We start from the raw sequence: 26,021 nt of genomic DNA on the forward strand, positions 1-26,021 counted from the left end.
TGATGAAATTAAGGTTGTCACGACAAGCACTAAGGCACTTCAGGCCATTCGGTGCTTCAGCCAGTGATAAAAAAGATGGAGTGGACGACAAGATAAAGATATCAAGAGAATAAAGAAGTCCTACAAGGACCTTAGGGTGGAATTGGGGGAAAACTTCACAGTTGCACAAAGAAGTAACTTTCAGAAAGGTTGGACAGCAAGACTGAAGAATGTAAGCGAGGATGGATGTCAAGCAAAAGGCTAAAAAGAGACCGGAGGGGGCGCTGCAAACTCCCTTGAGTATTGCCTACAGGGCACAACGTGAGGTGCAGTGATGGCACTTACCCCTTAAGGAGTTTGGCCCCCATGGACCATATTCTCAGAAACCTGGTTTCTCTGCCTTCGGTTCAATGATGATAATCATTCAAGGAACCACCTGAAGGTTGGGGATTATATGAAGGTAACTGTTATCAACTGATCCCCAAATGAATTGGCCGATTCAGTGTCAGCAAAGTATACAAAAGTTCACATTGACAATATCTCTGGTATTTTTATTTGTTTTTATGATTCAGTTCCCCCCCCCCCCCCCCCCCACCCCCCCCCCCCCCCCCCCCCCCCCCCACCCCCGTCCCCGACCACCCCCCCCCCCCCCCCGCCCCCCCCGCAACCCGCCCCTCCACTTCTGTTTTTATGGCGGTCGTGCATTTCTTCGAAATGACGACATACTTCAAGACTGGCGAACAGTTGAGAATCGCAACCGTAGGCCTATAAATGTAACCCTTGTCTCGGCATAGTGATGAATCTATAATACAATTCGGTATATATGAAAAACGATAAAACTGCCAGCAATTCAGCTTCCAAGAACTTCTTAATTTCTTGAATTAGTCTGCCTGACCTGCAAACTACTTGTAGGAATAAAACCTTACGTGGAACACATATGGGAAGGATTATGATGAGGTAAAAAATACGACGAACAAAGCATAAATCTCCGATAAAAATATAAACAACAGGAATATTGTTGTATGTTAAATATCAACTATTTCTTTCATAAGCACTGAAAACGAGAGTGGAACGGGAATACACCTGAATGTCTTTTGTTTTTATTCGCACTTCTATACATAAAATGTACAGGTATCTTTGCAAAAAGGAGCGTTTATGTTTACATAAATGTACGATTGGATTTGGTTGAAAATACTGCATTGGGGTTGTTAAGTATATCTTAGTTTAACCAGACCACAGCTGATTAACATCTCTCCTTGGGCTGGCCCGAAGGATTGGATATTTCTACACGGCTAGGAACCAATTGGTGACTTAGCAACAGGACCTATAACTTAGTGTGGGATCCGAACCACATTATACCGAGAAATTAATTTCTAATCACTAGAAACAAATTCCTCTGATTCCACGTTGGCTGAGCGGGGAATCGAACTCGGGACTCCCGAATCGGTAGGCGAGCATGTAAACCACTCCTCCAACGAGGCGCTGCATTGGGGTTGATATGATTTATATAGTTTTGGCATAATGCCAAGGGCTGGGGCAACTAAGGGTATTCAGCGCTGAAACGGAAATTGACAGTAAAAGGTTTGAAAGGCGTAACAGGAGGAAACCTCGCAGTTGCACTACGCAATAATTGTTAGGAGAGGGTGGACAGCAAGATGGAAGGAAGAGAATATGAACGGAGGTACAGCAAAAGGAATATAAGTAGTTGCAGCTAGAGGCCGAAGGGACCCTGCAAAGAACCTTAAGTAATGCCTACATTGCTCCGAATGAGGTGCACTGACGGCACTAACCCGCCCCTACGGGAACACTGGGGTTGTAAAATGTCACAAGTCAGCCTACCTTTCCAGCAAGCAACGCATTTCTTTGTTTTTATATTCATCGGCAGAGGACAAAGGAAATAGCATCGTTATGCCCTTATTTCGCCAAGGCCTCCTGCCAATAAGGTTCAAGGAAAGAAGAAGAAAGGTGGAGTGGAGGGGGGGCGGTTGAGGGTTGGGGTTCCACCCCCAGGCAGTCACTTAATTAAGAGGATGAACCCCGTAGGAGGGGGGGGGGGTGTAGTGTACCTCATGCGGTGCACTGTAGGCATTACTTAAGGTTCTTTGCAGCGTGCCTTCGGCCCCTAGTTGCAAACCCTTTCGGTCATTTTTACTGTACCTCCTTTCATATTACCTTTCTTTATCTTAATTTCCACCCCCTCCTAACACTTGATTCCTAGTGCAACTGCTTTGAGGTTTTCCTCCTCTTACGCCTCTCAAACCTTTTACAGTCAATTTCCATTTCAGCGCTGAATGACCTCATAGGTCCCAGTGCTTTAGGCCTTTGGCCTAAATTCTATATTCAATTCTATATTCAACTTAAGAGGATGAAAGATCCTGTTTGCAATTAACTGACATCTTTAAACCACCTGCTATTCTCAGCTGCCCATAATTCATGAGGTAGAGAAATAGTTCATATATCTCCCGTGTGACTTGAAGGTCAAAGCTGAGATATGGAACTAATCAAGTGATATTTTTTCCAGCGACTAACCTGAAATTAAAAACTGACCTTGAATTTTAAGTCTACAAGTGACATTTTTCCCAGTCTGACCTAACATTTCATAATATATGTGTCTAGGAACTGAGTTACATTTTCCTTACTGGACCTTGAAGGCCCCCATACACTGAATGATTGCCTTTATGCACACACACACACTCACACTATTCATACAGTATGAATGATCCCCGCACCGATTTCATTCTGAACAAAGATTTTGTCTCGAGAAGACGTGGCGTCATCTCTAGAAGAAACGCGCGCGATAGCGTTATATCGACAGACAAACCCATACATTGAACGATATGTGTATGGCAGACTTAAGTCTCAAGCCAGCAACCTGGTCGTGACAGATTCCCGCTGAAATCGTTCAGACACGAAGCTTCGCCCACTTTTGCATTCAGACAAGCCCATACACAGTTTTTTTACGAACGATACAAGCAGTCGTTCAGACAATCGTTCAGTGTATGGAGGCCTTAAGACTGAATGACTTTTCTGTATAAAGCTAGTGTATACGCCGAAAGATCGTCTGCACGACCGAGTAAAGCTTTAAATTAGAGCAGATTATATGGAACACACAATTGCCGCACCTGTTTCTTATCAAAGCGTTTGGGGGAACTTTCAATCAAGTGTCTATCTTCTCACGCTGATACCACGAAATTTCAAAACAACAGAGAGAAACAACGAACAATAAGCGTGTGTCTGATGATAGCCTCACTTACAATTCCCAGCCGAGATAACAGACCGAGGACATGTGACTGAAGAACCGAGAGAGAGAGAGAGAGAGAGAGAAAGGGGGGGGGGGGTATTTAGGACAAAAGGCGCTCGTAAAAAATCTGTTGACTGGCTTAATACATGAACGTGAAGATGAAACTGTCAAGATTATCGACGCCAACTGCTTACCACCAAGGTTTCTTGCCAGAGCGTGCAGTACGTTTACAGGGTTTGACGTGCTGCTGGTTATGGGTTCTATGTACCAAGGCCTATATCCTCTAGACCTTGCTATGTACTGCATGGAGCGGAAGTTGATGCTCTGGACCTTTCATACACGGAGGGTTTCATCCATAGTTCATCAGTTAAGAGGACAATTAGACAAACGTGCACTTGCAAGTTTATAGACAGTCCTCCTCCTTCGTGTGCTCAGCAATCAGCGCAAACTTCATTCTCATGACCCTTATGGGTTTGAAACTCAGTTGGAGGGAAATTTCCTACCAGATTTCAAGGGTTTCAGTGGAAAACGTACCACAAAAAGTTTCAGAATTCCGAGAAGTTAAGAGGCAGTTGTGGCCTACACAACACATGAATGGGGCTGATACTCATTGTGAGTGCGAGAATGCATGAATAACAGAGAGAGAGAGAGAGAGAGAGAGAGAGAGAGAGAGAGAAACGCTGACTTTAGCTATCTCACCAGGAAACGGATGTGATTCAGTGCTAGGCGCGTTGTACTAGTGCCCTGCTGACTCCAAACTCGGCATCGAGAGTGCCAGTCGTGGATTCTACCACACAGGGCCAGGAGGAGTAGGAGGAGGTCGAGGGCACCGCGCTGCACCCACAAGAAGAATAAGGCTGACCTTCACTCGCTCTCGGACACGCTGCGCTGAAGCGCCGGGAATGGAAGTATCATTTCGTCTCATTGTAGAAGCCAGGAGGATGACACTTTCACACGTTTGGAATCGAGAGCTCCAATCTCATCCTGTGCTGTGAACGGGTTTTGTGAAAAGGGAGCGAAATTCGCAAAGTGGATCAACTTGGCGTGGAAGTTCCTTCCCCTGCCAAGATTCCAGTGGTCTCTGCTTTTCTTTGCCGTCCAAGAATCGAAGATGATGATGCGGAGAGCAGCAGAAAGCACCGTGAAGGTAAGGAGAGAGAGAGAGAGAGAGAGAGGAAGGAGAGGAGACGAGAGAGAGAGAGAGAGAGGAGAGAGAGAGAGAGAGAGAATCGCCAATCCCCTGACCCTGTTTTTTTTTTCCCTCACCAAAGTCCCACATCACTCTGTGATTGCAATACACAGCAGACGCGTGTGTATATAAAGTGTATATTCAAACATATTTTTTCAGACATGCACATATATGTGGTTATACATGTACAGAATAAAGCATGCGTTTATTTACACACACACCCACGTGATTATACAAGTAGAGAATGAGGTATATGTGCAGGTATATGAATACATGCACTAATCTATTAAAAGAAACACGCCTGCGATGGTTCACAGACAGAATGAGGTACGTGTGTATATATAGGAGTGTACATACATGCACATACACACAAACACACACATACACACGAATCTCTTCCACGTGGTTCTATCTATCACTGAAGTACAAAAAGATTAGGCCAGAACGAGGACCTTTCCCTTCGCCAACATTCTCTTCTTCCTACAAGAATGAACGATAGACAACAAATAACAATAACAACAACAACAACTAATAACAATAACAGCAACGAGAAACATAAAAAGGAAGCCTTCAGACCAAGGCACCGCATGTAGTATATACTGGAAAGCTTTCCATTACAAATAATATATGCTTAGTTAAATTTGTCTACCGAGTTCTTGGTCTTGTGGCATTCAGCTTTTTTCTAATGTAAGTCAACATTTGAGAGAGAGAATATATACAATTTAGGACGGCGGCCAAGCGTTGGGACCTATGAGGTCAATCAGTGCCGAAAGGAAAATTGAGAGTAAAAGGTTACAAAGGTATAACAGGAGGAAAACCTCAAAGCAGTTGCACTATGAAACAGTTATGAGAAGAGGGCGGGAAGCAAGATGGAAGAAAGAATATGAAAGGAGGCACAGTTAAAGGAATGAAAGGGGTTGCAGTTAGGGGCCGAAGGGACATTGCAAAGAACCTTATGTAATGCCTACAGTGCACCGCGTGTGAGGTGTACACTGACGGCGCTTTCCACTTACGGGTTTAAGGCAATATTTAGTATCTCATACCGGTACCAATCGTATAGGGTCAAGTCAAGGGCTTTAACTGTTAAAAAAATTCAAATCCGCGACAAACATGACGAGTCTGCTGTCGGTGGAAACGAGGTCAAACGTCTTTAGACCTTGAGTGGAAAAGAGCACGACGAGGCTCGATGGCGCCTTTACAACATGTGAATCGATTTCATGGACAGGATGAAAGCAAGCAACCTAAGTGCTTTTCAAGTAAATGTTCCACAATATAATAATAATAATACACTCTACTGGCTTGTTTGTTTGTAAGGTGTTTTTACGTTGCACGGAACCACTGGTTATTCAGCAACGGGACCAACGGCTGTCACCAGTAACACGCGTCTCTCACTCCTCAGTGGAATGTCCGAGAATCGAACTAGCGGCCACAGAGGCGGCAAGCCAACACCATACCGACCACGCCACTGAGGCGCTTACACTGCTGTTTGAACCATTCCTTTGGTGGGCCGGTAAATTTTTGTCTTCCTTTATCGTCTCAAGGTTTCGGATTCTTCAGATCTCTTTTAAGTTTGGATTCTGCCTCATATTTCCTTGATTATGCCCATTTTCTTTGTGGGCGTGAAGACCCCTAAGGCCAAAGGGTTGCCTGCATTCCAAGGGATACTGACAGATGCCGGTCAACTTTTTCTTATGAAGGCTTGGTCATGGCTCTTAGTATTGTAGCGCCAGAAACGGGCTATCAAAGAACGGCTGCGGATGAACTGAAGGACGCGAAGTACGAATAAATCATAAGTAATTTCTTTCACTCTCTCTCTCTCTCTCAAGAGCGAGAGCTGTATCGTCATAAACAAGTACTATTCGCAGCACTTTATCTGCACCCGTAATTACGTATGGGTACATAGAGGTCTTTCCGACTTGCCAGCACATCTGTCCCAAGATCTAGATAAACTGTCCGATCAGTTACAGACAACTTCCGAGTGGTCTGTACGAAAAGCGAAGATTTCACAAGCGTCAAATGAACCCCGCAAAGTATTATTATTAGATGCACTGTGAAAATATATTAATCAACTGGTTACTTAACATGACAGATTGGCGTCGCAACTATCACATGTCGAATCCCTTCCTAGCTCCAGTGTTCCCCAACCATTACGGTCTTCTATCCTAGTCCTGGAATCCTATGGAATTCTTCCCTCGCTCCAGTGTTCCCCGGCCATTACGGTCTTCTATCCCCGGTCCTGGAAACCTAAGGAATTCTTTCCTCGCTCCAGTATCCCCCCGCCCCTCCCACCAGATGCTGAAGCCTTGCCGAGGACGGGGGGCTTAAGGTTCAGCAGCTGGGCCCTGATGCCTAGTGAGAATTGCTTTCTCTCTGGGCCTTGGTGCCCAGCTGTTGATCCAACTAAATAAGTCAGCCCTTTTCCTTTTACTAAAAACATTTCATCCTTCTGCTTCCTCCCCCTATAAGGTAGGGATTTTATGTTGATGACTTTTGGATTGGTTTTGGACATGATTTGGACTTGTTCGTTGGTTTTGATGGAGGGTGAGGATGGTTGGCATGCCAGTTCACCCGTAGAACTCGAGTACCTAACGTGGTCGAGCGAGGGGAAAGTTTAGATGTCAAACCCTGCTCTTAGTGCTGGGTCTGATCTCGACGGACATCATGATGCCTTAAGCACTGAGGGTGGGGTGTATATGTGGGTGGTACCCCTAGGGCAGCCCTGTATGGGATAACACTGTCCTCTAAATGTGGCTCCATGGTGGGTGGGGGCTACCGGACGAATCATCAATTTTTCGTCTTATGGAGACATTAGTAAAACCTTCTGTTGACAACTTAGGCAAGGATAAGGACAAGGAAAATTCTGGCAATTTCTCCATTGTGACTTTGGAGCCTTTTTCAAATGAGCTCCTTGTTGCTACAATTTTGAGTGTGAAACCAGTCCTTTCAGACTGGAATTATGACACTATTTAATGAATGTTGTAAATTTGGGAACATTAAAGAATTATGGAATAGATCTGGCAAAAATTATGGTTTTTTTGAATTCTGGATATTTCTCAACAACGAATCGGAAGCTCACAGAGCCTACAGAGAGTTCAGGTCAGATTCTATGAGTGTTGGACTTGTAGAGGCAAAAGTGGTCCCTAGGTATCTTGACATTTATAGACCACCAAATGAAACTAAAGATCCTAGTAAAATAAGTAAAACCTCCAGATCACCAGACCCAGCTAAGTGGTTAATTATTACAACACATGGTGAGAGAGGCAACCTCTTCAAGGTGAAGAGGTTGGTAAGCCAGAAGATCGGCAATGTTGGGAGTCCAGAAGTAATTCGCTTTGGGATAATAGTTTTTTAGTTCATACCACGACAGATGGTCAATCAGTAATACTCCTAAATTTGAAGCTTGATCCCGAGTGTATGATAAAAGAGGTAAAAACCTCACTATAATTTTAGTTATGCGGAGGGTGTTATCTTCAATGAAGATTTACATGAAATGGACGAGGAGGAAATTTTGGAAATGTGTCCAGATATGGTTTGGAAGGTTTTCAAAGTGCCCCGCTCGTCGATGCTTATTTTAACATTTGTAAGTTCTTTTTTTCCCATCTGAAATTGTTCTTGACAGTGAAATTATGAAAGTTCGTCCTTATAGACCGAGAGTGCTCCAGTGCTTTAAATGTTTGGTTTTGGACACTCCTCTAATGTTTGTACCAGGAATAAACTTTGTGAATCGTGAGGCCAGCCTGAGCACGAGGAATGTTCTGGACTGGTAATTTGTGTGAACTGTAAGGGTGAAATCGAGCCCGTGATAAGAAATGTAATGCATTCAAGAAAGAACAAGAGGCATTACTAAAATCTATTGCTGAACACATAAGTGGGGGACAGGCCAAGAAGCTGTTGGCAAGGAAAACTTATTCAGATGCCTTGAAGGCACAACAATCCCAAACTGCTACTTCTGGGGCCCCTTCTGGTGGGGCTCCCCGGGTGCCCCCTAGTGGGGTTTCCCACGCCCCCTCTAGTGGGGCACCCCGCAACCCCCCCCGGTGGGGCTTCCCATGCCCCCTCTGGTGGGGCTCCTCATATTGCAGATACTCTGGTCAAGCCAGGGGACCTTGTTGGTTCAAGGATTCAAGCCAGATCTCAATATGTTGACGACTTCTCTCTGTCAGGGACATTGCCTGACATTGAGCCCTCACCTGATCCTGACATTACAGTGCACCGTGGAGATGATGGTGAGGAGATGGAGGCCCTCTTTATTCGTCAGAAGAGGGCTCTTTCTCCCTCTTCGCCTCATTCACGGTCATTCAGCCATCATAGGAAAAAGAAAAGCAAAACTGAAAGGGCAAGTGAAGGCCCATCATCTAAAAGATCTGTAACACCTAGATCTAGATCAAGAAGTACTGGTAAAACTGATAAGATCTCTCTCACCAGGACACAAATTCCTAAATTAGTAGAGAATTTTAAGATCCCTTCATCCTCTAAATAATGGCTCTCATACAGTGGAACATCCGTGGCTTTATACCAAATAGAGAGCAAGTTCGGGTTCTGTTTAAGGAACATGATCTATCTGCGATGTGTCTACAGGAAACAAAGTTGGGAGAGCACACTCTCAACTTGGGTTTTAATTATTCATTTTATAGGTCTCCACCCCTGATAGGTGTACGCGCTCAGGGAGGCACAGGCATCATAGTCCACAAGTCAGTTAATCACGGGGTTGTTCAATTGAACACTGTGTTGCAGGCTTGTGCAGTTCAAATTTTCAGTTATAAATGGATCACTATTTGTTCTCTATACCTTGATCCATCATTAGAAAACAGATTGCAGGATGCGCAGGGTAATCCCCGTCAGCTAGAATTAAACGACCTACAGACACTGATAGACCAGCTTCCTAAACCCTTCATTCTGATGGGGGGATTTTAATGCCAAGCACACCCTCTGGGGAGAGCCAGACTGTGACCGGTGATGTTTAATAATAGAACAGTTGCTTGACTTAAATGACATCACTTTAATGAATGATGGTTCCCCTACAAGACATGATGTTTTTCACAATACTGATTCGGCCATTGACCTCACTATCTGCTCTTCGTCTTTGAGGTTAGATTACCAGTGGTTAGTAGACCAGAATGATCATGGCAGTGATCATTAGCTCATTCACTTAAAGTATATTATAAATATTCCATCTCCATGTTTACCAAAATGGAAGGTAGGGGAGGCTAACTGGGGATTATTCAAAAAATCTAGTGAAGTTGATCAGGAGATAAATGGTTTTCAGAGCCCAACATCTGCTTATGAGTATTTAATCAGTATATTGCTATGTGGTGCCATGCTGTCTATTCCTCGAAGATCTGGTAAACCTCGGCATCCTGTGGTACCTTGGTGGAGTGATGCATGTGCCTTAAGCCAAAAGATAACAAGAACTTGCTACAAGAGATATCGTAGATATCCTTGCTTAGTCAATAAAATTATCTATAAAAGAGCTCTTGCTAAGCAAAAGAAAACATTTAAGCAAGGAAGGAGGGAATCCTTTATTAGATACATAAGTGAATTGAAATATGATTCCCCTATGTCATTAGTCTGGAACAGAGTCCAAAAGTTGCAAAGGAAATTTTCTCCACCTCCCTTGCCTATATTGAAAATTGATGCCTTCCTCATATCTGATTCTGGAGAAGTTGCAGAAACCTTTGGTAGGCATTTCTCCAATATATCTAGTGCCCTACATTACTCTTCTGCATTCAGGAATATTAGGGACGGTACCACGGTTGTTCAGAGTCGTATAATCTTCCTTTCACCATGAAAGAATTAGGTCATGCAATCTCGTTATCTTCCCCAACATCTCCTGGGGAAGATGATATACTGTACACAATGATTTTTAATCTGCCTAGAAGTACAAAACAATTTCTTTTAGACGTTTTAAAAAGTTTTTGCTTCCAGGAACTTCACCAGTCTTGGAAGATATCTATTATTGTACCTGTTTTAAAACCTTTTAAAGATTCCTTCCTTCCTAAGAACTATAGGCCAATTGCTCTAACTAGTTCTGTTAGCAAGATATATGAGAGGATGGTCAATGCTCGACTTGTGTGGTATTTGGAGTCAAAGAATCTTTTATCTAATCGGCAGTTTGGCTTTAGGAAAACTAGAAGTACTTCTGACCCTTTGATTATCCTTACTCGGGAGATACAGAATGCTTTTGCCGTGCAAAACCAGACTATTGCAGTGTTCTTTGACCTAGAAAAAGCCTACGGCACCACCTAGCGAAGGGGTATCCTTATGGAACTTGTTGACTGGGGTATTATGAGTAATTTTTCTATTGTCTTAGAGATTTTTTGCTAGAACGTTACCTGAAAGTAAGAGTGGGCTCTTACATTTCTTCTGCTTACCCTCAAGAAGAAGGGTTACCTCAGGGAAGCGTCCTTAGTCCAACACTCTTTGATGTAGCTGTCAACAGTCTACTAGAACAAGTTCCTGTTGGGGTGCGTGGTCTGGCCTTTGCTGATGATTATGCAATAATCTGTAGTAAGTCTACAGCTGTCGAAGCTTGTCAAAAGATCCAGACTGCTATTAATGCTGCAACATTATGGGCCAGTGCTAAAGGGTTCAAATTTTCACCAGAAAAAACCAAAGCTATACGATTTTGTCGATTAAGAAGAGTGGAAGAGATCCCTACGTTGTTTTTAAATGGTTCCATTTTACCTTACGAAGATAGCATTAAGTATCTAGGTGTTACATTTGATAAAAAATTAACTTTTACTCAACATATTAATGAAGTTGTGTGTAACGTGAAGCTTCGTCTTAATATTCTTAAAGTTGTGTCAAATTTTAATTGGGGGGCAGATCGAATCACCCTTTTGAGGATATACCAGGTTTTATGCATAAGCAAAATTGATTATGGTTGTCAACTTTATGGTTGTGCATGCAAAACAACACTGCAGAGATTAGATGTTGTCCATAATATGGCTTTATGTATTTGTACGGCAGCCTATAGAACTTCACCAGTAGAAAGACTACATGCTGAGTCAGGTTTTCCCCCACTATTTATCCGTTGGGAGGAATTAGGCTTGAGATGCATATCAAGAGTACTTACGTCAAAGATGAACCCAAATATAAGTACATTAGAGAACCAAGTGATAGAGCACCAAATAGACTAGATTGCCAAAGCCGCTTGAAGTTCAACTAGCAAGCTCTGCCAGGGAGGTGGGATTACTTTCTCCTGCAGTAGCTGAAATTTCGCCCTCAATGTTTCCTCCTTGGAATAAACCATGCTTAGAGATCTGCCCAATAGGGACAGCAGGAGCAACAGTTCTGGTGATCAGTTGAGGGCAAGCTTCTTGGACCATGCTTCCGAACATGGTGATTCTTATCATATATATATATATATATATATATAATATATATATATATATATATATATATATATAAATATATATATATACTGATGACTCGAAGGGTTCTGATGGTGTTGGTTGTTCTGTAGTGACAAGTGATAATATCATTAAAAAGAAGCTTCCATTCAATTCCTCTGTTTTTACAGCTTAACTGCTGGCAGTTTTGACTGCTCTTAAATATATTTTTTATAGTTCTTGTACTAACAAGGTTTTAACCATTTTTACTGACTCTTTGAGTGTTTTATCCTCTCTTGAAAGCCTGGTCTCTAGCCACCCTTTAGTGCAAGAAGTACAAGATTGGTTTTATCTTTAATTAATAGAAGAGGTTTTTCTGTTAGGTTGTTTTGGGCTCCGTCCCATGTTGGAATTGTTGGGAATGAGCGAGCCGACGCTGCAGCTAAGGCTGCAACTAGGCTTAGGCACATTTCCAACATGGGCGTCCCTGTTTCAGATTTTAAAAGTACCATTCGATTTTATTGTAGAGACCAGTGGCAGGCCCATTGGTCTACTTTAGATAATAATCTTAAATTAAAGTCGATTAGGCCTACTGTTCAACCTTGGCCTCATAGCCGGATGGATAGAAGGTCCGAGATAGTTGTAGCTAGATTGCATATTGGCCACACTAAATATACTCATGGGTATCTAATGATGAGTGCCCTCATTTTGAAAACAAACGTAGAGCTTGTTTGCTGGCACATAAGACTCTTGCCGATGTTTTAGGTAAAGGTGCTCAGGCAGAGCAAATTATGACATTTAAAAAAAATATTGGTCTTATTTACGAATTGTAATTTTGTTCTTAATTGTTTTAGGTTTCTTGTTCGACTTTTTATGAATGAATGAATTGTATGTTAGGTCGATTGTGTGCATGTTTGTTTGTGCGATAGTGTCTTTTTTTTTTAAGATATATAGGGATGCGCTGAATGGCCCCTCGGCTCTGGCGCTTGGCTATGTGCCAAAAATTTTATAATCTAATCTAAGCCAGTGTCCCCGACCATTACGGTCTTCTATCTATCCCCGGTCCTGGAAACCTAAGTAATTCTTCCCTAGCTCCAGTATCCCCCCCCCATCCCCCCTGATGCCGAAGCCTTACCGAGGATGGGGGGCTTAAGGTTCAGCAGCTGGGCCCTGATGCCTGGTGGGAATTGCTTTCTCGCTGGTCTTCTATCTATCCCCAGTCCTGGAAACCTAAGGAATTCTTCCCTAGCTCCAGTGTTCCCCAACCATTACGGTCTTCTATCCCCAGTCTTGGAAACCTAAGGAATTCTTCCCTAGCTCCAGACCATTACGGTCTTCTATCTATCCCCGGCCCTGGAAACCTAAGGAATTCTTCCCTAGCTCCAGTGTTCCCCAACCATTACGGTCTTCTATCCCCGGTCTTGGAAACCTAAGGAATTCTTCCCTAGCTCCAGACCATTACGGTCTTCTATCTATCCCCGGTCCTGGAAACCTAAGGAATTCTTCCCTAGCTCCAGACCATTACGGTCTCCTATCTATCCCCGGTCCTGGAAACCTAAGGAATTCTTCCCTAGCTCCAGACCCTAAGGAATTCTTCCCTAGCTCCAGACCATTACGGTCTTCTATCTATCCCCGGTCTTGGAAACCTAAGGAATTCTTCCCTAGCTCCAGACCATTACGGTCTTCTATCTATCCCCGGCCCTGGAAACCTAAGGAATTCTTCCCTAGCTCCAGACCATTACGGTCTTCTATCTATCCCCGGTCCTGGAAACCTAAGGAATTCTTCCCTAGGCTCCAGACCTAAGAATTCTTCCCTAGCTCCAGACCATTTACGGTCTCCCTATCTATCCCCGGTCTTGGAAACCTAAGGAATTCTTCCCTAGCTCCAGACCATTACGGTCTTCTATCTATCCCCGGTCTTGGAAACCTAAGGAATTCTTCCCTAGCTCCAGACCATTACGGTCTTCTATCTATCCCCGGCCCTGGAAACCTAAGGAATTCTTCTCTAGTTCCAGTGTTCCCCGACCAATACGGCCTTCTATTCCCGATCCTGGAAACCTAAGGAATTCTTCCCTAGCTCCAGTGTTCCCCGACCATTACGGCCTTCTCTTCCCGGTCTGGAAACCTAAGGAATTCTTCCCTAGCTCCAGTATTCCCCAACCATTACAGCCTTCTATTCCCGGTCCTGGAAACCTAAGGAATTCTTCCCTAGCTCCAGTGTTCCCCGACCATTACGGTCTTCTATCCCCGGTCCTGGAAACCTAAGGAATTCTTCCCTAGCTCCAGTGTTCCCCGACCATTACGACCTTCTATTCCCGGCCCTGGAATCCTAAGGAATTCTTCCCTAGCTCCAGTGTTTCCCTTTGATCCCCGGTCTTGGAAACATATGGAATTCTTCCCTAGCTCCAGACCATTACAGTCTTCTATCTATCCCCGGTCCTGAAAACCTAAGAAATTCTTCACTAGCTCCAGTATTCCCCGACCATTACGGCCTACTATTCCTGGTCCTGGAAACCTAAGGAATTCTTCGCTAGCTCCAGTGTTCCCCGACCATTAAGGTCTTCTATCCCCGGTCCTGGAAACCTAGGGAATTCTTCCCTAACTCCAGTGTTCCCCGACCATTACGGCCCTCTATTCCCGGTCCTGGAAACCTAAGGAATTCTTTCCTAGCTCCAGTGTTCCCAGACCATTACGGTCTTCTATCCCCGGTTCTGGAAATCTAAGGAATTCTTCCCTATCTCCAGTGTTCCTCGACCATTATGGCCTTCTATTCCCGGTCCTGGAAACCTAAGGAATTCTTCCCTAGCTCCAGACCATACGGTCTTCTATCTGTCCCTGGTCCTGGAAACCTAAGGAATTCTTCCCTAGCTCCAGTGTTCCCCGACCATTATGGCCTTCTATTCCTGGTCCTGGAAACCTAAGGAATTCTTCCCTAGCTCCAGTATTCCCCGACCATTACGGTCTTCTATCCCCGGTCCTGGAAACCTAAGGAATTCTTCCCTAGCTCATGTTCCCCAACCATTACGACCTTCTATTCACGGTCCTGGAAACCTAAGGAATTCTTTCCTAGCTCCAGTGTTCCCCGACCATTATGGCCTTCGATCCCCGGTCTTGGAAACCTAAGGAATTCTTCCCTAGTTCTAGACCATTACGGTCTTCTATCTATCCCCGGTCCTGGAAACCTAAGGAATTTTTCCCTAGCTCCAGTGTTCCCCGACCATTACGGCCTTCTATTCCCGATCCTGGAAACCTAAGGAATTCTTCCCTAGCTCCAGTGTTCCCCGACCATTACGGCCTTCTCTTCCCGGTCTGGAAACCTAAGGAATTCTTCCCTAGCTCCAGTATTCCCCAACCATTACAGCCTTCTATTCCCGGTCCTGGAAACCTAAGGAATTCTTCCCTAGCTCCAGTGTTCCCCGACCATTACGGTCTTCTATCCCCGGTCCTGGAAACCTAAGGAATTCTTCCCTAGCTCCAGTGTTCCCCGACCATTACGACCTTCTATTCCCGGCCCTGGAATCCTAAGGAATTCTTCCCTAGCTCCAGTGTTTCCCTTTGATCCCCGATCTTGGAAACATATGGAATTCTTCCCTAGCTCCAGACCATTACAGTCTTCTATCTATCCCCGTCCTGAAAACTAAGAATTCTTCACTAGCTCCAGTATTCCCCGACATTTTTTACGGCCTACTATTCCTGGTCCTGGAAACCTAAGGAATTCTTCGCTAGCTCCATGTTCCCCGCCATAAGGTTCCCCTGCTATCCCCGTTCCTGGAAACCTAGGGAATTCTTCCTAACTCCCCATTGGTTCCCCGACCATTACTGCCCTCCTATTCCCGTCCTGGAACCTAAGGAATTCTTTTCCCTAAAGTCTCCAGTGTTCCCCAGGACCATTACGGTCTTCTATCCCCGGTTCTGGAAATTCCCTAAGGCATCCTTTTCCCTATCTCCAGTGGTTCCTCGAAACCATTAATGGCCTTCTAATTCCCGGTTTCCTCTGGAAACCTCCGGAAGTCTTCCCTAGCTTCCCAGGACCCTTACGGTTCTTTCTATCTATCCCCGGTCCTTGGAAGACCTAAGAATCCCTTTCCTAGCTCCAGACCATTACGTCTTCTATCTATTCCCGCCGGCCCTGTAAACTAAGAATTCTTCTCTAATTCCATGGTTTCCTCCCCACCAATTACGGCCTTCCTATTCCCGATCCTGGAAACCTAGTAATTCTTCCCTAGCTTCCAGTGTTCCCCGACCCATTACGGCCTTCTCTTCCCGGTCTGGAAACCTAAGGAAATTCCTTCACCTAGCTTCCCAGTATTCCCCAACCTTACAGCCTTCCTATTCCCGGTCCTGAAAACCTAAGGAATTCTTCCCTAGCTCCAAGTGTTCCCCGACCATTACGGTCCTTCTATCCCCGTCCTGGAAACCCTAAGGATTCTTGGTAAAACCTCTCAAGGTTCCAACGACCATTACGACCTTCCCTATTCCCCCGGGCCCTAATCCTAAGGAATTCTTCCTATCTCCAGTGTTTTTCCCTTTGGATCCCCGGTTCTTGGAAACATCTGGAGATTCCCTTCCCTAGGCCCTCCAGAACCAATTAACATTCTTCTATCTATCCCGGTTCTGAAAACCTAGAAATTTCTTCACTAGCTTCCCCCAGTATCCCCGAACCATTACGGTACCGGCCCTTACTATTCCCTGGATCCCTGGAAAACCTAAGGAAATTCTTACCCGCTAGCTCCGTGTTCCCCGACCATTAAGGTCTTCTATCCCCGGTCCTGGAAACCACCTAGGGAATTCCCTTCCCTAAACTCCAGTGTTCCCCTGACCATTACGGCCCTCTACTTCCCGGTCCTGGGAAACCTAAGAATTTCTTTCCTAGCTCCAGTTGTTTGCCCCAGAACCATTACTGGTCTTCTATCCCCGTTCTGGAAATCTAACGGAATTCTTCCCGCTATCTCCCAGGTGTTCCTCGACCATTATGGCCCTTCTATTCCCGGTCCTGGGTAAACCTAAGGAATTCTTCCCTACCTCCAGACCATAGCTGGTCGTTCTATCTGTCCCTGGTCCTGGGAAACCTAAGGAAATTCTTCCCTTATCTCCAGTTTGTTCCCCGGACCCATTATGGCCTTCTATTCCTTGGTTCCTGGAAACCACTAAGGAATTGTTCTTACCCCTAAGCTTCCAGTGTTCCCCGACCATTACGGTTTTTTCTTCTATCCCCGGTCCTGGAAACCTAAGGAAATTCTTTCCCTAGCTCATTTGTTCCCAACCATTACGACCTTCTATTCACGGTCCTGGAAACCTAAGGAATTCTTTCCTAGCTCCAGTGTTCCCCGACCATTATGGCCTTCGATCCCCGGTCTTGGAAACCTAAGGAATTCTTCCCTAGTTCTAGACCATTACGGTCTTCTATCTATCCCCGGTCCTGGAAACCTAAGGAATTCTTCCCTAGCTCCAGTGTTCCCCGACCATTACGGCCTTCTATTCCCGGTCCTGGAAACCTAAGGAATTCTTCCCTAGCTCCAGTGTTCCCCGACCATTACGGCCTTCTATTCCCTGGTCTTGGAAACCATAAGGAATTCTTCCCTAGCCATCCAGTATTCCCCAACCCATTAACAAGCCTTCTATTTCCCAGGTCCATGGAAACCTAAGGAATTCTTCCCTAGCTCCAGTGTTCCCCGACCATTACGGTCTTCTATCCCCGGTCCTGGAAACCTAAGGAATTCTTCCCTAGCTCCAGTGTTCCCCGAGCCATTATAACGACCCTTCTATTCCCGGCCCTGGAATCCTAAGGAATTCTTCCCTAGCTCCAGTGGCTTTCCCTTTGATCCCCGGTCTTGGAAACATATGGAATTCTTCCCTAGCTCCAGGACCATTACAGTCCGTTCTATCTATCCCCGGGTCCTGAAAAACCTAAGAAATCTTCACTAGCTCCAGTATTCCCCGAACCATACGGCCCTACTTTATTCCTGGGTCCTGGAAACCTAAGGAATGTTCTTCGCTGCTCCAGGTTGTCCCTCCCCCGACCATTAAGGTCTTCTATCCCCGGTCCTGGAAACCTAGGGAATTCTTCCCTAACTCCAGTGTTCCCCGACCATTACGGCCCTCTATTCCCGGTCCTGGAAACCTAAGGAATTTCTTGTCCTAGCTCCAGGTTGTTCCCAAGACCATTACGGTCTTCTATCCCCACGGTTTCTGGAAAATCTAAGGGAATTCTTTCCCCTATCTCCAGTTGTTTCCTCGAACCATTATGGCCTTCTATTCCCGGTCCTGGAAACCTAATGAATTCTTCCCTAGCTCCAGACCATTACGGTCTTCTATCCCGGTCCCTGGAACTAAAGGAATTCCTTCCTGGCCCAAATGTTCCCCAACCATTAACGGAACCTTCTTTAATCCACGGTCCTGGAAACCTAAGGAATTCTTTCCTAGCTCCAGGTTGTTCCCCGAACCATTATGGCTTCGATCCCGGTTGCCTTGGAAACCTTAAGGAATTCTTCCCTGTTCTAGACCATTACGGTCTTCTATCTATCCCCGGTCCGGAAAACCTAAAGGAAATTTTTCCACTAAGGCCTCCGTGTTCCCCGAACCATTACCGGCCTTTCCTATTCCGATCCTGGAAACCTAAGGAATTTTTCCCTAGCTCAGTGTCCCCGACCTTACGGCCTCTTTCCCGGTCCTTGGAAACTAGGAATTCCCCTCCTACTCCAGGTATTCCCCAAAACATTACAGGCCTTCTAAATTCCCGGTAACTGGAAACCTAAGGAATTATTCCCTTAGCCTTCCCCCAGGTTCCCCCGACCATTACGGTCTTCTATCCCCGGTCCTGGAAACCTTAACGGAATTCTTCCAGCTCCAGTTGTTCCCCGACCATTACGACCTTCCCCCCTATTAACGGCCTGGAATCCTAAAGGAAAATTCCTTCCCTAAGGCTCAAGGTTTTCCCTTTGATCCTCCGGTCTTGGAAACCATATGGAATTCTTCCCTAGCTTCCCCGGACCATTACAGGTCTTCTATTCTATCCCCGGTCTGTTGAAAACCTAAGAAAATTCTTCACTAGCTCCAGTATTCCCCGGACCATTACGGCCTACTATCTGTCGGGAAACCTAAGGAATTTCTTCGCTAGCTCCAGTGTTCCCCGACCATTAAGGTCTTCTATCCCCGGTCCTGGAAACCCTAGGGAATTCTTCCCTAACTCCTGTGTTCCCCGACCAGTACGGCCTCTATTCCCGTCCTGGAAACCTAAGGACTTCTTTTCCTAGATCCAGTGTTCCAAGACCATGACGTCTTCTATCCCCGGTTATGGAAATCTAAGGAATTCTTCACCTATCTCCAGTTTCTCGACCATTATGGCCTTCTATTCCCGGTCTTGGAAACCTAGGAATTCCCCTAGCTCCAGACCATACGTGTCTTCTATCTGTCTGGTCTGGAAACCTAAGGAATTCTTACCTAGCTCCAGTGTTCCCACGGACCATTATGGCATTCTATCCTGGTCCTGAACCCAAGGAATTCTTCCCTAGCTCCAGTCTTCCCCGACCATCGGTATTCGATCCCCGGTTCCTGGAAACATAAGGAATTTGCCCTAGCTATGTTCCCCAAACCATTACGACCTTCTATTCACGGCCTGGAAACCTAAGAATTCTTCTAGTCCAGGTTTCCCAGACCATTAGGCTTCGGATCCCCAGGTCTTGGAAACTAAGGAATTCTTCCCTAGTTCTAGACAGACGGTCCTATCTATCCCCGGTCCTGGAAAACTAAGGAATGTTTCCCTAGCTCCAGTGTTTCCCCGAACATTACGAGCCTTCTATTCCCGATCCTGGAAACCTAAGAATCTTCCCTAGCTCCAGACCATACGGTCTTCTATCTGTCCCCTGGTCCTGGAAACCTAAGAATTCTTCCCTAGCTCCATTGTTCCCCAACCATTATGGCCTTCTAGTCCTGTCCCTGAACCGAAGGAATTCTTCCTAGCTCCAGTATTCCCCCGACCATTACGGTCTTCTATCCCGGTCCTGGAAACCTAAGGAATTCTTTCCCTAGCTCATGTTTCCCCCAACCATTACGACCCTTCTATTCCGGTCCCTCTGGAAACCTAGGAATTCTTTCCTACTCCATTGTTCCCGACCATTATGGCCTTCGATCTCCGTCTTGGCAGCCTATAGGAATTCCTTCCCTAGTTTCTAGACATTACGGTCTTCTTATCTATCCCAGTCCTGGAAACCTAAGAATTTTTTCCCTAGCTCCCAGTGATTCCCCGACCATTACGGTCTTCTATCCCCGGTCCTGGAAACCTAAGGAATTCTTCCCTAGCTCCGGTAATCCCCGACCATTACAGCCTTCTATCCCCGGTACTGGAAACCGATGGAATCCTTTTCTCGCTCCATTGTTCCCGACCGTTATGGTCTTCTATTCCCGGTATTGGAAACCGATGGGATTCTTTCCTCGCTCTATTGTTCCCCGACTGTTACGGTCTTCTATCCCCAGTCTTGGAAACCTATGGAACCCTTTCCTTGCTCCATTGTTCCCTGACCGTTTCGGTCTTCTATCCCCGGTCTTGGAAACTGATGGAATTCTCTCCTCGCTCCCATTGTTTCCCCCCCGAACTGTTGCGGTCTTCTATCCCCGGTCTTGGAAAACCGATGGAATTCCCTTTCCCTCGCTCCATTGTTCCCCGACCGTTTCGGTCCTCTATCCCCGGTCTTGGAAACTGATGGAATTCTCTCCTCGCTCCATTGTTCCCCGACTGTTGCGGTCTTCTATCCCCAGTCTTGGAAACCGATGGAATTCTTTCCTCGCTCCATTGTTCCCCGACCGTTTCGGTCTTCTATCCCCGGTCTTGGAAACCTATGGAATTCTTTCTTCGCTCCATTGTTCCCCAACCATTTTGGTCTTCTATCCCCGTTCTTGGAAACCGATGAAATCCTTTCCTCGCTCCATTGTTCGCCAACCGTTACAGTCTTCTATCCCCGGTCTTGGAAACCTATGGAATTCTTTCCTTGCTCGATTGTACCCCGACCGTTACGGTCTTCTATCCCCGGTCTTGGAAACCTATGGAATTCTTTCCTCGCTCCATTGTTCCCCGACCGTTACGGTCTTCTATCCCTGGTCTTGGAAACCAATGGAATTCTTTCCTCGCTCCATTGTTCCCCAACCATTACAGTCTTCTATCCCCGGTCTTGGAAACCTACGGAATTCTTTCCTCACTCCATTGTTCCCCGACCGTTACGGTCTTCTATCCCTATGGAATTCTTTCCTCACTCCATTGTTCCCCGACCGTTACGGTCTTCTATCCCTATGGAATTCTCTTCTCGCTCCATTGTTCCCCGACTGTTGCGGTCTTCTATCCCCAGTCTTGGAAACCGATGGAATTCTTTCCTCGCTCCATTGTTCCCCAACCATTACAGTCTTCTATCCCCGGTCTTGGAAACTTACGGAATTCTTTCCTGGCTCCATTGTTCCCCGACCGTTACGGTCTTCTATCCCTATGGAATTCTTTCCTCACTCCATTGTTCCCCGACCGTTACGGTCTTCTATCCCTATGGAATTCTCTCCTCGCTCCATTGTTCCCCGACTGTTGCGGTCTTCTATCCCCAGTCTTGGAAACCGATGGAATTCTTTCCTCGCTCCATTGTTCCCCGACCGTTTCGGTCTTCTATCCCCGGTCTTGGAAACCTATGGAATTCTTTCCTCGCTCCATTGTTCGCCAACCGTTACGGTCTTCTATCCCCGGTCTTGGAAACCTATGGAATTCTTTCCTCGCTCCATTGTTCGCCAACCGTTACGGTCTTCTATCCCCGGTCTTGGAAACCTATGGAATTCTTTCCTCGCTCCATTGTTCCCCGACCGTTTCGGTCTTCTATCCCCGGTCTTGGAAACCAATGGAATTCTTTCCTCGCTCCATTGTTCCCCAACCATTACAGTCTTCTATCCCCGGTCTTGGAAACCTATGGAATTCTTTCCTCGCTCCATTGTTCCCCAACCATTACCCCGACCGTTACGGTCTTCTATCCCCGGTCTTGGAAACCTATGGAATTCTTTCCTTGCTCGATTGTACCCCGACCGTTACGGTCTTCTATCCCCGGTCTTGGAAACCTATGGAATTCTTTCCTTGCTCGATGTACCCCGACCGTTACGGTCTTCTATCCCCGGTCTTGGAAACCTATGGAATTCTTTCCTTGCTCGATTGTACCCCGACCGTTTCGGTCTTCTATCCCCGGTCTTGGAAACCAATGGAATTCTTTCCTCGCTCCATTGTTCCCCAACCATTACAGTCTTCTATCCCCGGTCTTGGAAACCAATGGAATTCTTTCCTCGCTCCATTGTTCCCCAACCATTACAGTCTTCTATCCCCGGTCTTGGAAACCAATGGAATTCTTTCCTCGCTCCACTGTACCCCGACCGTTACGGTCTTCTATCCCCGGTCTTGGAAACCTATGGAATTCTTTCCTCGCTCCATTGTTCCCCAACTATTACAGTCTTCTATCCCCGGTCTTGGAAACCTATGGAATTCTTTCCTTGCTCGATTGTACCCCGACCGTTACGGTCTTCTATCCCCGGTCTTGGAAACCTATGGAATTCTTTCCTCGCTCCATTGTTCCCCAACCATTACAGTCTTCTATCCCCGGTCTTGGAAACCTATGGAATTCTTTCCTCGCTCCATTGTTCCCCAACCATTACAGTCTTCTATCCCCGGTCTTGGAAACCTATGGAATTCTTTCCTCGCTCCATTGTTCCCCGACCATTACAGTCTTCTATCCCCGGTCTTGGAAACCTATGGAATTCTTTCCTCGCTCCATTGTTCCCCAACCATTACAGTCTTCTATCCCCGGTCTTGGAAACCTATGGAATTCTTTCCTCGCTCCATTGTTCCCCAACCATTACAGTCTTCTATCCCCGGTCTTGGAAACCTATGGAATTCTTTCCTCGCTCCAGTGTTCCCCGACTATTACGACGTTCTATCCCCGGTTGGAACCCTAAAGAATTCTTCCTTAGCTCCAGTGTTCCCCCGGTCATTTCTCCACATCCTTCTTCTCACGTCCCTTTCATGCATAACTAGATAAGGACACACACACACACACACACACACAGAAAGAAGCCAAAGGCATGAACGCACACAAGAATCCTAGCAGCCTATATATACCGACACTCTTTGTCAGTGTCGTACTTCTACTTTCGCGTCTGTCAACTTCCTTCATCAGACAGCACTGGTGTATTTGTGGGACATTATACACGCTTACGATTACTTTTGCCTTCGTTATGTGAATAACGGCAATAACTATCAATAACTAAGTATTGTTAAAAAAAGAAAAAAAAAAGCTCTTTTGACGAAAGTACAGAAATCTGAAAATAAAACTTTGATCGGTACAATAAAGATTGCTGACGCTAGTAGTAAATAAACACGACGTAAATATTAAGATATATAATATATATATATATATATATATATATAGATATCTATATATATAATATATATATATATTATATATATTGTGGTACGGCATGAGCTGAGACTTAAGGTAAATATAGTATGCGCTGATAAACGCGCATTTTTATGCATACACGTGACTATTTTATGTATCATGAATAATATGAATGAGTACAATACACACACACACACATAGGAACAACTGGCCTTTGTAGTGCAGTAAGTATGCCTGACATGTTTTCTCTTATCTAAATCTATATTAATGTTATATATATATATATATATATATATATATATATATATATATATATATATAAAATTATACATCACGACAAAACCCACAAACGGAAACGTGGTCCACTTCACGAAACGGAATCTGGGTCAGCTGACAATATGAGTCTGCGGCTGACGTCAGCATGTAGGAAACTGAACTAGGAAATTGAAAATTCGCGTTGTCAGCAACTTAGACATTTTAACGGAGTAAGCCTTTTAAGATTCACTCGCGGACACGTAAGAAGTATCATCAACATTAGTTTTGATGAACTGATGTTGTAAGGTTGCAACACCCACGCTCAGTTTTCTGAATCCTAGCGTTCGAGAAGCTATTTCCGATTTGAAGGTTATCTGTTCTTATCTATTGTCGCAACGTTCATAATCTAGTTGACACGAGTGTACTACATCTCAACGCATCAACTTCAAAATGAAACTCATTAATTTGTACTGTAGTATTCAAACTACACCCTGCATGTGCAACATACATTTAACAAATTATTACGTAATGTCGCGAAAGTCCATACGTAAACGGTATGTTGCAAACTCAAATTGCGATGTTGCAATGTTTAAAATCCAATGTGACAATCATGGACAGACAAATTATTACGTGTTGTCACAAAAGCCCATACGTAATGGTATGTTGCAAACTCAAATCGCGATGTTGCAATGTTTAAAATTCAATGTGGCAATCATAGACAAGCTGTACAATGCAAATTCAAGTGACACCAGCATTGCAATTCTTTTGTTACTGAGAAAGTGAACCTTTTGCTTTCAATTGGGGTTATCGCAGAAGACAACCGCAACAGTTTTTCATCCATGAATGGGCTGAATTGAACTGGGCCAATAGCCAAGCACTGGTACATATGAGGTCATTCAGCGCTGAAACAGAAATTGACGGTACAAAGGGTTGAAAGGTTTTACAGGAGGAAAACCTCAAAGCAGTTGCGCTAAGAATCAATTGTTAGAAGAAGCTGGAAAAATAAGATGGAGGAAAGAGAATATGAAAGGTGGTAGAGTAAGAGGAACGAAAGGGGTTACAGCTGGGAGCCGAAGGCATGCTACAAAGAACCTTAAGTAATGCCTACAGTGCATCGCATGAGGCGCACCGACGGCACTAGCCCCCCCAACGGGATGTGGGAATAGAGAGGGATTCTTGGTGACACTCGAATCTGTAGTTTACGACGCTTTATCTTTGTTTGTCACAGTTAATTTTGAACATTTCCGTATTCGTTTTGGGTTGCAATGTAACGTTGATTTCTAACCTTTGAGACATTAAGTAATAATTAATAAAAGGTATATTGAATATGCAGTGTGGAATTTTGAAGATATTGGTAAAAACTGCTGGCGTTTTCATTTCCAATTTTGACAAATAATGTCATTCCTGGCAATACTAAAAAAATAAATACATAAATAAACTGAGATATTACACGATTTCTTCAGAGCTCCGTTTCCGAAATTGGTATAATACTTCCACATTCCTTTGCCCACACAACTCTTAAATAAAATTAGAAAGTGAAGCTTTATACATTATTAACAAAATAACATTTTCCCTGTCATCCAAGTCTTCCTAAGCATTTTGAAAACGTTTGTAGAAACGACTTTTCCAACCCACCAAATATCCGAGTTCTTGAATCCCCTCCTCCACTAATTTATATATATATATATATATATATATCTATATATATCTATATATAGTATATAATACATATATATATATATATATTTAAAGGATGAATGAAAAGTGACTGTCGCCCGTCGAGGTCTGTTCAGTACTCAAAAATGCTACGAAAGCTGACCTAGTCTCAACCAATCAGCATATGGTATTTAGGCTCCTATACGATGTTCTAAACCAATACTGAACAAATCAATTTTCTTTTCCACAGAGAGAGAGAGAGAGAGAGAGAAAGCACCGGGTCCAATTTTATTAGCAGCAAAGAAGTCAATGAACATTGCATGCTACAATAGCAGCCATTGCTGATTTAGATAATTACGCATTTGAATAACCAGGAAGCATCCAGTTCAGGAGGAAGATGCGAAACCTTCTCCGTCCTTTTCTCTAAGAATCTGGGAGTTGGAGACTACTAAAGCAACTTCTCCAAATGCTCTTATGCACTGCACCTGCCTGCAAAGTCTACGCGGCCTCATATCTTCATACTCTTTTCTCAAAACGCATTTCCACACCATCACTGAAGTAAGCAGGACACAGCTCACATACTCCCTGGAGTTTGTAAATATAACTCAAACAGGTTTCGTGTCGCCTTCCCTGCAAACATCCCGGAATGCTGAGTCAGCATCACTCGATGAATTAAACAGAATTTAGGCCAAAGGCCAAGCACTGGGACCTATGAGGTAATTCAGCACTGACGCGAAAATTGACCGTAAAAGGTTTGAAAACGTGTAACAAGAGGAAAACCTGGAGGTTACACTATGAAACAATTGTTAGGAGATGGTGGAGAGTCCGAAGAAAAAGAATATGAAAGGAGGTACAGGAAAAGGAACGAAAAGGTTTGCAGCTACGGGCCGAAGGCACGCTGCAAAGAACCTCAAGTAATGACTACTGTGCACCTCCTACGATGCCAGTTTATTGTTGTTTCT

The 26,021-nt window shown here is 44.7% G+C and overlaps 2 protein-coding genes across 4 annotated transcripts in view; one reads left to right on the plus strand and one right to left on the minus strand.

Moving 5' to 3' along the window:
- The window catches only part of LOC135202319 (divergent protein kinase domain 2A-like), a 68,442-nt gene that overhangs the window by 23,362 nt on the left and 19,059 nt on the right, over positions 1-26,021 (minus strand). The window lies entirely within an intron of this gene.
- LOC135202316 (uncharacterized) overlaps positions 1-26,021 on the plus strand; it is a 55,054-nt gene that overhangs the window by 5,801 nt on the left and 23,232 nt on the right. Inside the window, exon 2 of one of the 3 annotated variants that reach the window (XM_064231659.1) lies at positions 3,923-4,367. The exons of the other annotated variants lie outside the window; for them this stretch is intronic. The gene's annotated coding sequence lies outside the window, so the exon portion shown is untranslated. The remainder of the gene's footprint in view (positions 1-3,922; positions 4,368-26,021) is intronic. 3 annotated transcript variants of the gene reach the window in all.

The sequence above is a fragment of the Macrobrachium nipponense genome, chromosome 30, assembly GCF_015104395.2.
Source record: "Macrobrachium nipponense isolate FS-2020 chromosome 30, ASM1510439v2, whole genome shotgun sequence".
NCBI classification, from domain to species: Eukaryota; Metazoa; Arthropoda; class Malacostraca; order Decapoda; family Palaemonidae; genus Macrobrachium; species Macrobrachium nipponense.